The sequence below is a fragment of the Staurois parvus genome, unplaced genomic scaffold (genome assembly GCF_062004578.1).
Source record: "Staurois parvus isolate SC_StPar_1 unplaced genomic scaffold, SC_StPar_1.0 ptg000149l, whole genome shotgun sequence".
Classification (NCBI taxonomy): Eukaryota; Metazoa; Chordata; class Amphibia; order Anura; family Ranidae; genus Staurois; species Staurois parvus.
The window spans coordinates 2,455,620-2,473,102 of record NW_028317945.1 but is presented as its reverse complement, the minus strand read 5'-3'; the positions used below and the strand labels follow the sequence as shown (position 1 = coordinate 2,473,102).

Genomic DNA, 17,483 nt, shown 5'->3' with positions numbered 1-17,483 from the left:
AGGTAGAGACGCTGCTGGTCTGAACCAGGTGGTTATGGTAGCTGTGCCACAGTTCTCTGGAGCCTCTTCTGCCGTTAGGTCGGCGGTGGGTGGTTCTTCCAGCGCTGCCTCTGAGGCTATGGGGGGGGGATGCGGCTGTTGATTGTCCTAGGGCCGACGATGGGTAAAGGCGGTGCCGGGGTTTGATAGGGTGCGTATGGCAGACGCAGCCAAATGCGAAGTTTATGCCTGCTTTGAGGGGCCCTTGGGGGCTCATCTGAAGCCGGAGGTGAAGGAGCGCATTTGGAAGGGTGAATATGTGGAGAGGGAAGAGGAGGAAAAACGGCGGTACCATTTGATCCCCCGCACTTTCTCTAATTGGCTTCAGGAGTTTGCCATTCTGGCTAGCGTTATTGGAGAGAGGATGCCGAAACATTGTTTGCCCCTCTTTTGTTACTTGGATGCTATTGGTGAAGCTCAGAGGGTTTATGGGGGCATCGCGTGGTTGCGTTATGATGAGCAGTTTCATCAACGTATGGCGATTAGGCCGTTTTTGGGTTGTGGATAAAGCTGATGACGCCCGTGTGGACCACAGCTCATCCCTTTCCGGGGGGGGGCGGAGGTGCAGCCCCTGTTGCACAGCCGGCCACACTTAGAAAAGGATACTGCTGGCAATTCAACGAGGGATTGTGCAAGTTTGGATCTGGCTGCCGATTCCGTCACGAGTGCTCGGGTTGCGGGGGGGTCCCATCCATTGTCCTGATGTTTTAAACAGGGAAGGGGGAGAGGTGGTGACGCTGGAAAAAGGGATGTCGCCGGTGAGAGTAGGAAGGATGTTGCCGTTTTTAAAGCGGTACCCTGATCAGGCGGCGGCTTACTGTTGCGGCAGGGTTTTGCAGAGGGTTTTTTGATCCCCTGTGCGTTGGATAATTTAAGATTGGCGCAGCTGCATCCGGACGTTGTCCTTGCTAAACTTGACAAGGAGGTGTCCTTGGGTTGCATGGCTGGCCCGTTTGTTAACCCCCCTATGCCTGATCTGGTAATTTCGCCGTTGGGTGTTGTTCCTAAAAAAGAGCCCAATAAATATAGACTCATCCATCACCTGTCGCATCCACGGGGGGGGGGGGGAGTTCGGTCAATTATGCTATTGACCTGGTTTTGTGTTCAGTTTTGTACACTTCTTTCGATGCGGCGGTTTCGTGGATGCGACGGTTTGGTCGAGGTTCCTTGTTAGCAAAAACTGATATAGAGGCGGCGTTTCGCCTCTTGCCGGTTTATCCTAGTTGTCTCAGTCTGCTGGGTTGCAAATGGGACGGGCGCATTTTTGTCGATCGTTGTTTGCCTATGGGCTGCGCCATTTCTTGTTCCCTATTTGAGACATTTAGTTCTTTTCTGGAATGGGCGGTTAGGGATGTTTCTGGGATCGCATCCGTCATCCATTATTTGGATGGTTTCTTGTGCATTGGCCCCGTGGCAGTTCCATCTGTGCGTCGCTACTGAGCACGGTGGAGCATGTGTTCGAGCATTTTGGCGTTCCCTTGGCTCCGGATAAGACGGTGGGTCCGCACACGGAATTTTGTTTTTTGGGCATTGTTACGGGGGCATTGTACGGAGGCCATGGAATGTTGTTTGCCTCTGGATAAATTGGAGGAGCTCAGGGGGTTGTTGACTGCGCTGGGTCAGTGCAGAAAAATTCGACTTCGTGATTTACAGTCGTTATTAGATAAGTTGAATTTTGCTTGACGCATCATGCCCATGGGGCGTATATTTTCCAGGCGCTTGGTGGTTGCCACGGCTGGTGTGGCGGCCCCGTATCACAGGGTTCGGCTGAATAGTGAGCTACGGGACGACTTGGGGGTGTGGAGGACGTTTCTAGATTCCTACAATGGCAGATCACTTTGGTTGGATGGGGCCATGTCTAACTTTGATCTGGAACTATTTACGGATGCGGAGGGCTCTGCCGGTTTCGAGGCCTATTTTCAGGGTCAGTGGTGCGCGGGTCCATGGCTGTTGCAATGGAGGGAGGCAGGTTTGTTGCGCAATCTGACCTTATTGGAGATTTTCCCAATCAGATGGGCGTTTCTTTGTGGGGTGCCGTTTTTCGGAATAAACGGATTTGTTTTTGTTGTGACAATTTGAGTGTGGTCCATGCCATTAACAGTGTTTCTGCCTCATCTGGGCCAGTGGTTCATTTGCTGCAGTGTTTGGTTCTGGACTGTTTACGTCTTAATTGTTTTATTCCGGCTGTGGATAACTCAGTTGCTGATGCTCTGTCTCGTTTTCAGTGGGACAGATTTCGTTAGCTGCCGCCGGACGCGGAGCAGCGCGGTATCTCTTGCCCGGATCATTTGTGGAGCATCACCTTGCCTCTTCTGTGGCCTTGATCCAAACATCAGGTTGTGCGTCCACTTGGGCTTTCTATGAAAACGTTTGGCGGGAATGGCTGGAGCTGGTGAGTGAGGTAGGGGGTGGCGGGCCAGTTGGATGGTATTTGTTCCTCGTTGTATGACACGACTTTGTTCCTGGCGGCATTTTGCTGGCATTTTTTGGTGCTTTTCGGGTTGGGGAGTTGGTTAGTCGGAACAAGTGGGGGGAGGGTGGTTTGGCAGTGGATGAGGTTGTCTTGCGGGGTGGTGAGTTCCGTATTTTTCTGTGCAGGTCGAAAACAGATTGCTTGGGTCGGGGCACCTGGGTTGAGCTGTCCGAGATTCCAATGTCCCGGATTTGTCCTGTTCAGGCTGTTGGGGAATTTCTCGAGTTGAGACCCGATCTTCCTGGGGTTCTCTTTATGCATGCGAATGGGATGGCACTGTGTCGTTTCCAATTTGGGGCAGTGTTTAAACGGTGTTTGAAGTCTGCCGGGTTGGGTGCGGAGCACTACTCGTCCCATTCTTTTTGCATTGGGGCTGCTACGGAGGCCGCCTGGTTGGGTTTGGGTGATCATGTCGTTCGACATATTGGGCGTTGGGATTCGGCTAGGTTTCGGTTATACGTGCATCCCCAGCTCTTGTGAAGGGTGGGGGTGCTCTTTTGGTGGTGTTGCTTTTGTCTTAAAGGCACCTGTAAGGGAATTCCCGTGAGACGGCTGGTGAATGTGCATGTGCACAGAAATTCACGATCACGCACACGCACGGTGAAGATTGGCGCCAGACGGACTATTTAAAAGATGCCTCTGCCTGTGCTGAGTGCTGACTGGTCTTCAGCTGTTCCCTGTTTCCTGCTCGTTCCTGTGTGTGATTTCCTTGTTGCTGACTCGGCTTGTTCCTGACCCGACTCTGATTACTCTCCTGCTTGATACTGGCTCCTGACTTCGGCACTGCTCCTGACTTTGGCTTGCTTATGATTTGGTACCTCGCTGTCCACCCGTTGATGACCCTGGCTATTCCTTTGACACTGCTCCTGTCTCCCGTCCCTGCTTCCTGCCTTGCTCTGGTGCACACCTGGCGATCTACCATACCAGCACTGCATATCACTACTGTGCCTGAATCAGAGATTCATCAGTCTTCCAAAGTCTCCAACTGCAAGAGCTGCAAACAACATCTGCTGGCGCTCTTGTCCCCCTGGTCCCTAGACACCCTCTGTTCCACTTCCAGTGGGGTCAGGGCAGTGGCGTATTTAGGTATTGTGCTGCCCTAGGCAAAACAAAAAATGGGCGTTCCCCACGGAGAGAGCCTAACATTGACCAACAACACCCCTGCCCACCCCCCTGAGAGAGCCTGCCACTAATACCCCCCCCCCATGGCTAGAGAGAGAAAGTCACTCACCTTCACAGCTGTGAACATCCCTTGGAACAAGAGTTGGGCTCTCCATACACCATCAAACAGCCCGCAACCTCTCTCGGATCTCACCTGGTCCCCAAGCCACATGTGTCCCTTCTTCTGGGGAGCGCTGCTGCCCCCCTGAAAAATGCTGCCCTAGGCAAATTCCTTGTCTGCCTTGTGTAAACACACCCCTGGGTCAGGGCTAGTGACACAAGTGAGGCCGACCTCGTCATTTCAGTCTCCAATCAGGTACGTGACAGTACCTGTCACTGTCCATTCTTGTGTTTTGTTTGTGTTGTGGGGGCGTTGTTGAGGGTGTTCTACCTCCTCCCTCCCTTCTGTGTGTTTTCTTTGCAGGTTCAGATGTCTGTTTGGTGTGGATCCTGGGACATTCGTATGTCTTTTGGGGGGCTAAGCGGGTGGATGTTTGGCCAGAGGGTCGGCAATTGGGTTTTGATAGGGGGGAGGCCAGGCTTCGTTGGCTTGCTGTGCCGGGGATGTTGTGGTTCAGGGTAGTACCTGAGATTCATCGTTATTCCTGCTTAGACCGGCCTCCAGACATTTTGGTGTTACATGTGGGTGACAATGACCTCGGGTTGTGCTCTATGCGGGAGGTGATCCGAGACATTAAATTTGATTTTTTTGCGCCTTCGGTCCTTTTTCCCACAGACTGTGATGGTCCGGTCTGACATGGTGGCCCGTGCTTATTGGCGCCTGGCCCGTTCGGTCGACAAACTTAACCGGGCCCAGATAAAGGTGAATAGGGAAGTGGAGCGTTTTTTTGTGCGGAATGGTGGCCTAGCAGTCCGTCATTGTGAGTTGTTGGCTGTTGGCATTGACTTGTGGTCGTTAGGCCTCCAGGATGGTATACAGCGAGCGTTACGGGTTTGGCGGGCTACAGGAGTGTAAAGGTTCACACTCATGTGCTGTGGCAGGGGTCGATGGGTCTTTGAAGGCGGTGCTGGAGTGACAATTTGGTGGATTATGGGTTGGGCCCATCATAGGTATGGTGTCCCTTCCCAATTATAAGGTCACGTTTGTAATGTGGGAGTTCATTGGCTGTATCTGGGACTACATAACTGTAGTATTGTCCCCGAGGCGGTGTAGTAGCGGCTGGGGGCCTTTTATTATTATTATTATTATTATTATTATTACTACGAGTTTATATAGCGCCAAAGGGTTTGCTCAGCGCTGTACAATAGAGGGGGGACAATACATGGCACAGTACAACAACAACAAACAACGTACGAGGGGTAAGAGGGCCCTACTCTTTCGAGCTTACAATCTAGGAGGGAGGGGGTAAAGGTACAGTAGGAAGTGGGAATGAAGTGGTGGGAGGAATGAGGGAGGATGGCCATTAGGTGAGGGTAGGGTAGGCTTCCCTGAAGAGATGGGTTTTGAGGGAGCGCCTGAATGTGAATAGGGAAGGCGACAGTCTGATGGATTGGGGCAGTGAGTTCCAGAGGATAGGGGAGGACCTGGAGAAGTCCTGCAGTCTTGCATGGGAGGAGGAGACCAGGGAGCAGGATAGAAGGAGGTCCTGTGAGGAGCGAAGGGTACGGGTAGGGCGGTACTTGGGGATCAGGTTGGTGAGGTAGTCAGGGGCAGTGTTGTGAACGGCTTTGTAGGTCAGGGTTAGGAGTTTAAATTTGATGCGTTGGGCAATCGGGAGCCAGTGGAGGGAGAGGCAGAGGGGGGTGGCAGAGGTGGAGCGGGTGGTGAGGTGGATGAGTCTAGCGGCTGAGTTCAGGATGGTCTGGAGCGGGGAGAGCCTGCACTTGGGTAGGCCGGTGAGAAGAGAATTACAGTAGTCAAGGCGTGAGATGATGAGGGAGTGTACTAGAAGTTTGGTGGTGTCAAGGGTGAGGAAGGTACGTATCTTGGCAATGTTGCGAAGATGGAGCCTGCATGTGTTTGTGAGTGATTTGACATGCGGTTGGAAGGAGAGGTTCGAGTCAAGAATGACGCCAAGGACTTTGGCTTGAGGGGCGGGAGTGATAGTGGAGTTGTTGGTGATGATGGATAGGATGAGGGGGGGGTGTTGGCAGGGGGAAAGACGAGGAGCTCGGTTTTGGAGAGGTTGAGCTTGAGGAAATGTAGCGACATCCAGTCTGTGATGTCATTTAGGAGGTGAGTGATGCGGGCGGAGATAGTGGGGGTGAGGAGAGGCGTGGAGAGGTAGATTTGGGTGTCGTCAGCGTAGAGGTGATAGTTGAAGCCATGAGAGTGTATGAGTTTGCCCAGGGAGGAGGTGTAGATGGAGAAGAGAAGGGGTCCAAGGACAGAGCCTTGGGGGACCCCAACAGAGAGGGGGAGGGAGGGGGAGGTGGCATCATTGTAGGTGACACTGAAGGAGCGTCGGGATAGGTAGGATGAGAACCAAGAGAGAGCAGTATCTCTGATGCCAAGGGAGAGTAGTTTATTAAGGAGGAGGGGGTGGTCAACTATGTCGAAGGCCGCAGAGAGGTCCAGGAGAAGGAGGACAGAGTAGTCGCCCTTGGCTTTGGTGTTTAGTAGGTCGTTAGTGATTTTGAGGAGGGCAGTTTCAGTGGAGTGTAGGGGACGGAAGCCGGACTGTAGAGGGTCAAGGAGGTTATTGTCTGTAAGGTGAGAGCTTAGGTGATCGTAGACTATGCGTTCAAGGAGCTTGGAGGTGAGTGGCAGCAGGGAGATGGGTCTGAGGTTGTTGGGGTCCGCGGGATCCAGGGAGGGCTTTTTGAGGATGGGGGTGATATGCGCGTGCTTTAGGGGGGAGGGGAATACGCCAGTAGAGAGGGAGAGATTGAAGATGTGGGTGAGGGAGCGGATGAGGGAGGCGGGGGGTGACCGGAGGAGTTGAGAGGGGATAGGGTCCAGGGGGCAGGTAGTGAGGCGGGCTTCTGAGAGGACTTTGGCGACTTTCTCAGTAGTGACAGGGCTGAGGGAGTGCAGTGCGGGGGGGGGGGGTTATGGTGGGCGGGGCATTGGGAGAGGTGGGGGGCAGTGCGGTTGTGAGGGCAGAGGAGGGGGGAGATGAGGGGGTGACGGGGGTGAGGAGGCTAGGTGGGGAGGTAGATTGCAAGTTGACGATGTCCTTACGGATAGCGTCAATCTTGTTGTGGAAATGGGTGGCAATCTCGTGGGCGGTGAGAGAGGTACTGAGTGGAGGAGGGGGGGAGAGAGCAGGGAGTTGAAGGTGGAGAAGAGTCGGCGAGGGCAGGAGGAGAGGGTGTTTATTAGGTTAACAAAGTAGGCCTGCTTGGCGGCGTGGAGGGAGGAGGTGTAGATAAGAAATGCAGATTTGTAGAGGGAGAAAGTATGAGGGGACCTGGTTTTGCGCCACAGTCTCTCCAGTACGCAACTGCGACGTTTGAGGCGTTTACTGCTGTCGGTCTGCCAGGGTTGAAGCGGTCTGGGTTTGATGATGCGTGTGGTTAGGGGTGCCAGAGAGTCTAGGGCAGCTGACAGTGAGTCATTGTACAAGGTGGTGGCTATGTCAGGACATGACAGTGAGAGGATGCTGTCGTGTAGGCGGTCGGCGGCAGAGTGGAGGGGGGCCGGGTTCAGGTTGCGGAGGTTGCGGCTGGTGATGGTTTGGCGTTTTTGAGGGGGGAGTTGGGGGAAGGGGAGATGGAGAAGGTGATGAGGTGGTGGTCGGAGAGAGGGAAGGGGGTGTTAGAGAACTGGTTGAGGGTACAGAGGTGGGAGAAGACAAGGTCCAGGGTGTTCCCTCCGATGTGGGTGGAGGATTGCGTGTGCTGTGTGAGCGCAAAGGAGGAGGTTAGGTGGAGGAATTGGGAAGTGGCCGGGTTGTTGTCGTTGATGGGGATGTTGAAGTCCCCGAGGATGATGGTCGGGTAGCTCAGAGGAGAGGAAGAAGGGGAGCCAGGCGGCGAAGTTGTCCAGGATGCGGGGTATGGATCCGGGAGGCCTGTAGATCACTGCGATCCTTAGGGGGGTGGGTGAGAAGAGTCGGATGCAGTGCGCCTCAAAGGAGGGGAAGGAAAGAGAGGGTGGGTTAGGGAGGACCTGGAAGATGCTCAGCGGTGAAAGGAGCAAGCCGACACCACCACCTCTGCGATCGCTCAGTCTTGGTGAGTGGGTCCAGATGAGACCTCCATGAGTGAGTGCCGCAGGGGAAGTGGAGTCGGTGGCCTGTACCCAGGTTTCGGTGACTGCTAGGAGGTTGAGGGAGCAGGAGATGAAGAGGTCATGGATGGCGGTAAGCTTATTGCAAACCGAACGGGCATTCAGGAGTGCAACCGAGAGAGGGGGGATAGATATGGGGAGGAGGGGTACATGTATGAGGTTGAGGGGGTCGCGTCGGCTGGCGTGAGCAGGGGGGCTCTGGGGGGGGGGGTGAGGTGGTGAGGGGCCAGGGTTCGGGGAGATGTCTCCAGCTGATATGAGAAGGAGGAGGGTGAGGAAGGTGGCGTGGGAACGGGAGGTGTAGGAGCGCTTGGGTCAGAAAGAGGTGGCAAGTGGGTCAGCGGGGAAGTGGAGTAGCAGGAGGAGGTGGTGGGTGCCGTAGTGGGGAGAGGGGAGAAGTGAGGGGGCCATATAGAGCTGCTTAGCGGGGGTGGGTGGGTAGAGGAAGGCGGTTTTAGGGATGGAGGAGAGGAGGACGAGGAGGAGGAGCGCGGGCGGCATGTTGGGGTGAGCGGGGTGCAGGAAGGGTCGGGGTGGGTGAGGGGGTGCTGGTCAGGGATGGCAAAGCAGTGTCCGAAACGCCGTGGGAGGTGGCTGGTAGTCCCAGGTGGAGTGGAGGGCAGGGGATCCCTGGTGGGATGGTGGCCGTGCTATCCCTGGTGGGGTAGTAGCAATCCCTGGATCCCTGAGTGTGTCCCTGGTGGCTGGCGGTGGGATGGTGGTTGGGCTCCCTGATGGGTAGTGGGTGCCCCTGGTGGAGTACCTGGTGTCCTGGGTCCTGGAGCGTCGGGGTGGAGGTGGATCCCTCCTATGTTAGGAGGACCGTTGGTGGTGGTGGTAGCTTCCCCGGAGGAGCGGCGGCGTCCCGCTGCGATTCCAGCCACGGCCGGCAGGAAACACCGCGGCTTCGGGTGCCGTGGTAGGCCTCAAGCCGCTTCGGACCGCCGGAGCTCCGCTGGAGGGACGGAGTGTCTGTGGCCCCTTCAGGGTGTTGGTGGGGACATCGGCAGCAGGCTCAGGGGCCCGGGTGGCAGCGGATGGGGCGCGGGGGCACCAGAGCTGACGAGCACGTGGCTGCTCTGGGCGAGCTGGTACCCGGTGGTCGGGATGGACCCAGGGCCAGTGAGGGGGGCCCTGGGGAGGCTGGCTGATCGGCGGGGACCGGAGAACAGAGCAGCAGCAGCCTGGGCTGATGCCCGGCGATCCGGGTCAGCCGCGCCAAAAATCGAGGCCGCGGCTTCGGGTGCCGGGTAGGCCGCAAGTCCCGGAGGTCCGGGAAAAAGGTCCAGTGGCCTTACCTGGCTGACGAGCAGGGACCGAAGGATCGTGGGGCCCCCGTCAGGGTCCGCTGCTGCCCAGATGGCAGCGGATTGGGGCCAGGGGAGCAGGAGCTCGCCGACGCACGTCCTTCTCGCCGGACGTCCGACCAATTTTCATTGGGTGTCAGATACAGCCGAGTTTGTGATGTGAGTAACGGTGCCTTTGAAGACCTTGGACCCGGTTGGGATCATTACTGTCAGTTATTATTTGAGTGTACTGTAAGTGTTATGTTTGAGTTATGTTAAATAAATGGCTGCTATGGCCGGTATTACACCAAAAAGAGAGTTGCGTGGTCATTTAGGTGGGGAAGGTTTGAAGGGTGGTGGTGGTTTTCATGGATTAGGGGTAAGTATTAGCCTCGATATTCTTCAAGTCCAACAGTCATGCGGTATTTTAGTAGTGAAAACATGTGGTAATGTTTCAGTTGCTAGCGGGATTCTCCACTGACAGCTGAATGTAAAAAGAATTGCAGGCAATTAAAAACTTTGCTAAAAAAACCGCATGCCCCCCCCCATCCTGGTATGGATTTCGGGGGGAACCCTCATGCTACTTTTTTTTCAAAAATGGCGTTGGGTCCCTCCAAAATCCATATCAGACTCTTATCTGAGCATGCAGGTCAGGAGAGGGGAGGAACAAGCAAGCGCCCCCCCACCCCCCTGAACATTATCAGGCCACATGCCCTCAACATGGGGGGGTGCTTTGGGGCAGGAGGGTTCCCCCCAAAGCACCTTGTTCTTATGTTGATGGGGACAAGGGCCTCCTTCTCACTACCCTGGCCTGTAGTTTTTGGTTGTGGGGTTTTGTGAATGAATATGGCATACATGGGAACGCTACTCATTCAGAAAAAAAGTGTAGTGTAAAAAATTACAGTAGACAGACTTTGACAAGTCCTTTATTAAAAAAAAACAAAAAACTGGTTCCATCAATGTAATCCATCATCAATCACAGCATCCTGCGTTGTCACGATAACACCCAGTCGCCAAAAAAAAAAACCCTGACACCCGCAGGCCCCTCCGCATCTGCTGACCACTCGCCACATCTGACATTTGCTGGTCAGATGTAAACAATTGGGCAGAGCTAATGGTAACGTCACCACTAGCTCCGCCCAATTGTGCTGTGCTTGGCCAAAACATTGCACCAGATCTGTGGTCAGGTGCATTGCTTTGGCCAATCACAATACACTGTCAGAGCGTTATTAGAGATTATTGCCGAGTGCAATGCATTGTGGGGTGCAGCGGGCAAATAGCCCAGTGAACGCCCTAACCGTTCGTGTGTTTGTAGAACACACGGACACCTGATGTTTGAGTCGAACTTATGTTCGAGTTGAACATCAAGGACATACCTACTGATGTGTAAATCTGGGAGCTTGTTTTCTAAGGTGAAGTTTCTGGGGCTCTAAGTCTGATACTGACATGACTACTTAACAGCTCATTAATATATACAGACTTTTCAGACATTGGCTGCCTGCTTGTTCCAGGTTTAGGTAAGAAAGATAGGATTGGGGTCTGCGGTTTTAAAAACATCAGGTACTTTAAAGCGGTTCTAAAGGATATTTTTTTCCCTAAACTAAAAGACATGTATTGCACAGAGCAGTCCTAAACCTCTACTACTGAGGTATCCTGCCCGAACTTTCCGCTCCTCCTCCTTTGTGTCTGCCCTCACAGCAAGCTGCAGCCATGCGGACTTGCTCCAAAACCAGGCTGTGTGCATCCATAGACATGTATTCAGATGACTACTATATCATTATGCCATTCAGGGACATTTACAAATGAGACTATGGTTGATCCTTTTCCCCTCTAGTGCCCAGTATTGGGACTGCTACATCACCTCCTGTTAGCAGAGTGGATTCAGTTTTTTCAGACAGCAGAGGATCTTAGGACCTGTAGTCGTACAGCTAATACATCCTGTGTTCACGAGTACTGATTGAACTACAACTCTAGAGACACTGAATACAGACACCTTTACACCTAGCACCATGATATCTTTTCTTTGAGCAGTACCACATTCTACCTGTTTAACTTCATTAAATTACCAGTATTCACTAATGGTTATGGACCCCACCATTACTAGCGGAAGACAATGGATACCACCATATCAAGAACTATGAACATCACATGACTCAAGTTGCAACATTGGGGGACTGGAAAAAGTACAGAGAAGGGCAACCAAGCTGATAAGAGGCATGGAGGAGCTAGGCTATGAGGAAAGATTAAAGGAACTTAATTTATTCTCTCTTGAGAAGAGAAGATTAAGGGTAGATATGATCAACATGTATAAATACATCAGTGGTTCATATAGTGAACTCAGTGTAGAGTTATTCACCTTGAGGTCATCACAGAGGACAAGGGAACACTCATTATGTCTGGAGGAAAATAAATTTATTCACCAAATACGGAAAGGTTTCTTCCCAGTAAGAGCTACGAGAATGTGGAATAGACTCTCTCAAGAGTTGGTTCTGGCCAGCTCAGTGGATTGCTTTAAAAAAAGGTCTGGATTCTTTCTTGGATACACAGAATATAACTGGTTACTAACATTTATAGGTAAAGTTGATCCAGGAATAATCCAATTGCCTCTCGGGATCATGAAGGATTTTTTTTCCCTGCAGGAGCAAATTGGATCATGCTTTTGCTGGTTTTTCAACTGTGGGTATAGAATTATAACTTTTTTTCTTTATGGTTGAACTGGATGGACATTTGTCGTTTTTGTCTCAAACTGTGATATTATCAGTACACAAAGTGCATATGATGAAGCTGGTCCTATGTCCGGACCCTCATACAGTGACAATACCCAGTACCACTTGGGACCAAACCCCAAAAGACTAGGTGCTACATACAGTGGATCCCAAAATAAGGGATATGATCACAAACAAAGTGAATGATATATAAAGTGTATCCCAAAATTGTGATATAAACCAAAGAACGTGACTAGTGAATAATGTTAAACACAATATAGAAACATAAACTTCATAAACGCATAAAACGATAAAAAGTGTCCAACAAATTGCCAAGAATAACAAAGATGGTGAGCATATATCCTTAGATGGCAGGCATGCCCCCTCACTTCCTTGCTGTGACCCAAAAGGGTCAACACGCCTTTTGGATCACTCTGGATCCTACAGGTACCAACTCTCCAGGTCGCTCTGATTCCACTGAACCTCACTGGTAACTTCCTTCCAATATAAATCACTCTTCCATCCAGGGATAAATGCAGTGCAGGCCAATAAATGAGTATCACATTACAGCCATGAAAGGACAAAAAAACAAGTCTCCCATAATGCAACACTATTTAATATGTTAAAAGCATGTTAAATCGCCAAATATTGCACTCACATTAACGCACAACAAACAAGGCTTGTCACACCACTCAGTATGGGTATACTGTGTAAACCTGTTGTAGCAAGATAGCGCCCTGCTGGAAGTGCTTCACCACGTCGTATCTACGCGTTGCCTCACGTACACGTGACTTCCTCAGGATCATGGATCAGGACGGCATGCCTGCCATCTAAGGATATATGCTGACCATCTGCACCAGCACTATAGCACTTGGTATGAAGATGTAGGCACATTTTGGCAGTAATTTCCATCTTTGCTATTCTTGGCAATTTGTTGGACACTTTTTATCGTTTTATGCGTTTATGAAGTGTATGTTTATATATTGTGTTTAACATTATTCACTAGTCACTTTATTTGGTTTATATCACAATTTTGGGATACACTTTATATATCATTAACTTTGTGATCATATCCCTAATTTTGGGATCCACTGTATATAGCACCTAGTCTTTTGGGGTTTGGTCCCAAGTGGGACTGGGTATTGTCACTGTATGAGGGTCCGGGCATAGGACCAGCTTCATCATATGCACTTTGTGTACTGATAATATCACAGTTTGAGACACTGTTTTTCTAGATCTTGAAAGATCTATCACTTATATATTTATATTCATTCATTTATGTGATTTATGTTTTTTATTTTATTATTGTGGCGTTTGCACATTTAGTTATCAGCGCTACACCACTATTATATTTTATCCCTTATATTTGTCCACTTATAGATAGAGGATAGGGTGTTAGCAGCATATAGAAATTAGATTCCATATTAGCGCAGGGGGATCTCTGTCACTATCTTGATTACTCAAGGGATTGCAACCCCCACTTTCCCTGAATTAGAGAGAGAGGAGAAAGCTTTATTAGAGAAGATTCAAGAACCAAGAGAACAGCCAAAATCAGCTTCCAAAAGAGAAAAAGTGTTGACTTGGTACAGGTAGATAAGTATTTCACCGATGAGGATGGTGATGGGGAAACAGGAGCAGGTGAACACTCAAGCTCTTCAATCACCAAAACTGTCAATGAGGCAGCCCCAGCCAACCTGCTGACTCAAGTTGCTCAAGTTCAGAATCAGATACAGCAAAGCTTGCAGCGGGTAATTTGAGACATCAGAGATATTGCAGACAGCCAAACCAGATCAGAGGGGAGCCAATGGTTCAGCCCGTGAAGAGCGGAAGTGCTTCTGGTGTGGAGAACCTACACATTTTAGGGCTCAGTGCCATAGGAAAAAGATTGAGCCAGACCTAACGGCTGAAGTGCTGAGGGCAATACAGAAGCTTCTCCTTGCTAAGAAAGGGGAAATTTTCAGAGGGCAACAGGGAAGGAGCTAGCTAGGAGCCCATCAGAATCCTCAACGAAGCTCAATCAAAAGCCACCAGAGCCAGGGGGAAATGTGCAGAAAGTCAATGCACCACCTCAATCTAAAGTTACTGACAGATCATTCCAACATCTAGCAGGGAGAACAAAGGTGCAAGCCAACCATATAATGCCAGTTGATTTATCTGAACAGTTTGTAGGCTCCTCTCCTGTAGTGTCAGTTGTTAGACTTAGCACTGTTAGACACCCGGCCCAAGTGACCTTGCTATACAGAGACTTTATGACAAGTACCTGAAACATATTCCTTTGCACAAGTTGAAGAATTCCCCTATGATGGCTACATTCCAGTTAAAATAACTTTTAGTCCCTGTCGCGGATTCACCCACACGCCACGCCCACAGCAACTAGCTAACCGAGGCGCACATGTGCGGCCGTGACTTGGGGGTAAGAGGGAATAAGGGGGACTTAACTTTGAATATATCTACGTATATAAGACCAGCCGTGATATACTTTCACAGCCCGCACTACCTCTTGGCCACCACCGGAGGGAGACTCCACTCCAATTCAGTCAACCGACCACACACGGGCAGATACAAATCTTACATACAATCTGATGCACTAACTAGGGTTGAGGAGCAGCTTAGCAATCACACACCCTTCTAGGATCCCTCCAGCTATCCTACAAGCCAGAACCCCGGTGTTAATCACTCTTCAACTGTCCACACACCCCCACACCAGACAAACCACAAACGGTAGTTTGCCACCACCAAACAGTTTATCTGCAGAACGGTCTGTTACCTTTACAATCTGCACCAATCTGTCAACACGCAGTGCAATTGCATGCAGATTGGCAATGAGCTTGACCGAGCATATAAAGACACTAACATACAATACAATCTAATCTCTCTGAAGATATGAGCCCATGCTTAAATACCCAGAAGTCACTTATTAATTTTAAGATTTAATATCCCGAAAGTGGGCAGTGCTTAAAATATGTACAAGGTATAAAAAGTTACAGAAACACAAAAAATACAAGAAGACACACATAAACTATTCACTATAAAATAAAAGGGAATAAAAAACAGAGATAAAACTTTTACCAAGATTTACCCTGCGACTGAAGCAAGTCAGAGAGTCCGTAATCCGTTAGTCGATCGAACCAGCTCCATACGAATCACAATGTCCCAATGTCCGGGTCCTCAATTTATGGGGATATGGACGTAGGCGGGACATTAGTTCTTGGCCAATTGACTCTGGGGGGTGTTCCTGTACCCGCCCACAGACTGTTCTGGGTGCTGAACTGCCAAAAGTCAATTGGACCAAGACCGGCTTGAATCACCAAGTCGGGGATTGAATTTCCAACACCAGTGCATCAGTCCGATCGCGACAGTACCAATCACTGTTCCGCTATCGCACTCCAGTGCCACATAACCATTTCCTGCATTCTCCTGGCATTCTACATAGGCCACAAATATAGTTTTTATATGCCGATGTAGCCTACAGAGTGCCCCATTAGAAGTAAGTATTTTCATCTCTCTGCAACTAATATTTTAGCTTTTATGAGGGATGAAACATACACCTTTGATCTATGTATATACTTTTAGAGCTCCCTAGACAGATCGGAGCCCCCCTGGTGTCATGAAGCCGAAACATCTTTGTTTCTCTTTAAAGCTTCAGGAAGATGGCAAAGCCTGATTACATATAGGTGACAAAATCGTATTAGCACCCAGGTGCCACTTCCAGCCTGAGGAAGCTCTGTCTCTTCTCAGATGCTAATTGATGACCATATGCCTCTGCCTATGACTGAATATTTCTTTCATGATAAGGACTGAACTAAATTTATGATTACATTTTGCTACAGGTCACATTTCAGCTACTCAAATCTGTACATTTATGTCACAGTCCCTTTACTACAGGGAAGACAGATACATTTGCTACGTTAGCAGTTGTATGTTCCAGACCACCAGGGACAGTGAAAAACTCTCTGTTAATTGGAACCAACACTGACCTAGTGAGAAGGTTTCTTATTCCTTTAGTTGCGGAAGAAAAATGGGACCCTGCAGTTGTATATTGACTACAGTACTCTGAACAGAAGAACCATTCCTGATGAGTACACCACTCCTCAAATTAAAAATGCCCTTCAATGTCTGCGGGGGTTAAATGGTTCAGTGTCTTAGATCTGAATAGTGGGTACTATCAAATCCCCATGCATTTGGACGATCGAAAAAAGACGGCGTTCATCTGCTCATTAGGGTTCTTGGAATTCAGTCGGATGCCTTGGAATTCAAGCTAGATGCCATTGGACATTGTTGGCTTGTCGGTATTTCAATTCAGCTAAAAATATCAGCTAGGAGTAAGGAACTGAGATGGTGACGCTTTAACCCGAAAACCACATAATCTGGACAGTTTGGAAATCTGGACTCGTGACATCTGAGGGAGTCCAGGCTTTGTGCCAAGGCATTGCTCAAAGGACACAAAGGAGCTGTTGGAGCTGAGGCCATTGGAGTCACCACAGCAGGAGTACCCAAGTGTACTTTGATCTGTCTCAATTGAGAAGCGAGAAGCTCCCACAGTTGTCAAAGAGTCTTGAAGGCGGATCAGAGTGAGGACCCACTCTGCAGTTTAATCTTGAAAGCTCTGACCAAAGAAGTTTCCAGCCTGCTACTAAATGTTTCGGTAATGAACTCCAAGTCAGTCTAGAAAGAATGGGACAAGCTGCAGGTACAAGAAGGCATCATCTATCGCAGGGGTCCTTCAGAAGGTTTTGAAGAAAGGTGGCAGTTGTTTCTCCCAGAGAAACACAGACAAGCTGTAGTAATGGCTCTTCATGATGAACATGGGCACTTCTGACCAGATAGCACCTTTAAATTGGTTAAGGACCACTTCTACTGGTCTGTTATGAGAGCAGAAGTAGAGAGCTACTGTCACTCATGCTTACAGTGCATTCAAAGGAAAAATCTACCAATCAAAGCTGCCCCATGGGCCACCTACAGAGTCAAGGGCCTATGGAGTTGGTTTGCATTGACTTTCTGTGCCTGGAACCTGATGCCTGTGGGAGAAGCAATGTTCTAGTGGTAACTGACCACTTTACTCAATATGTGCAAGCCTTCTCCACCAAGGATCAACAAGCAGGCACTGTGGCAAAAGTACTGGTGGAAAAGTTTTTCATTCACTATGGTCTGCCGCTATCAATACTTTCTGACCAGGGCAGGGACTTTGAAAGAAAACTTTTTCACAAGCTATGTGAGCTACTGGGCATCCAAAAATCCCAAACTTCCCCATATCATCCACAGGGAAATCCTCAACTTGAACAGTTCAACCACACTCTGTTGAATATGCTGGGAACTTTGCCCTCAGAGAAAAACCAGCATTGGGGAAATCAGATTGCAGCTGTAGGCCTAGATCACGCCAGCAATGTCAAACTAAAACTCAAACAGAGGAAGAGGATGGAAGTGATGGAGAGGAGATGGTGCCTGATTGGTTGTAGCCACAGTTTCAGGAGAATAATGACACCTCTCCCACAGTTGGGAAAAAAGGAGGAAAAGTCCCAGGCCCAGGAGTGGCCATCTCCCCTACACCTGTGGACACTACCAAAATTGAAGCGACTGTAAAGGAATTTTTTTTTCTTAATATCAACCATCTTTATACTTACCTG

General features: G+C 49.9%; 1 protein-coding gene across 4 annotated transcripts in view; it reads left to right on the top strand.

The window, feature by feature from the left end:
- The window catches only part of LOC149464646 (uncharacterized), a 58,522-nt gene that overhangs the window by 1,590 nt on the left and 39,449 nt on the right, over positions 1 to 17,483 (top strand). The gene's annotated exons all lie outside the window — the stretch shown is intronic.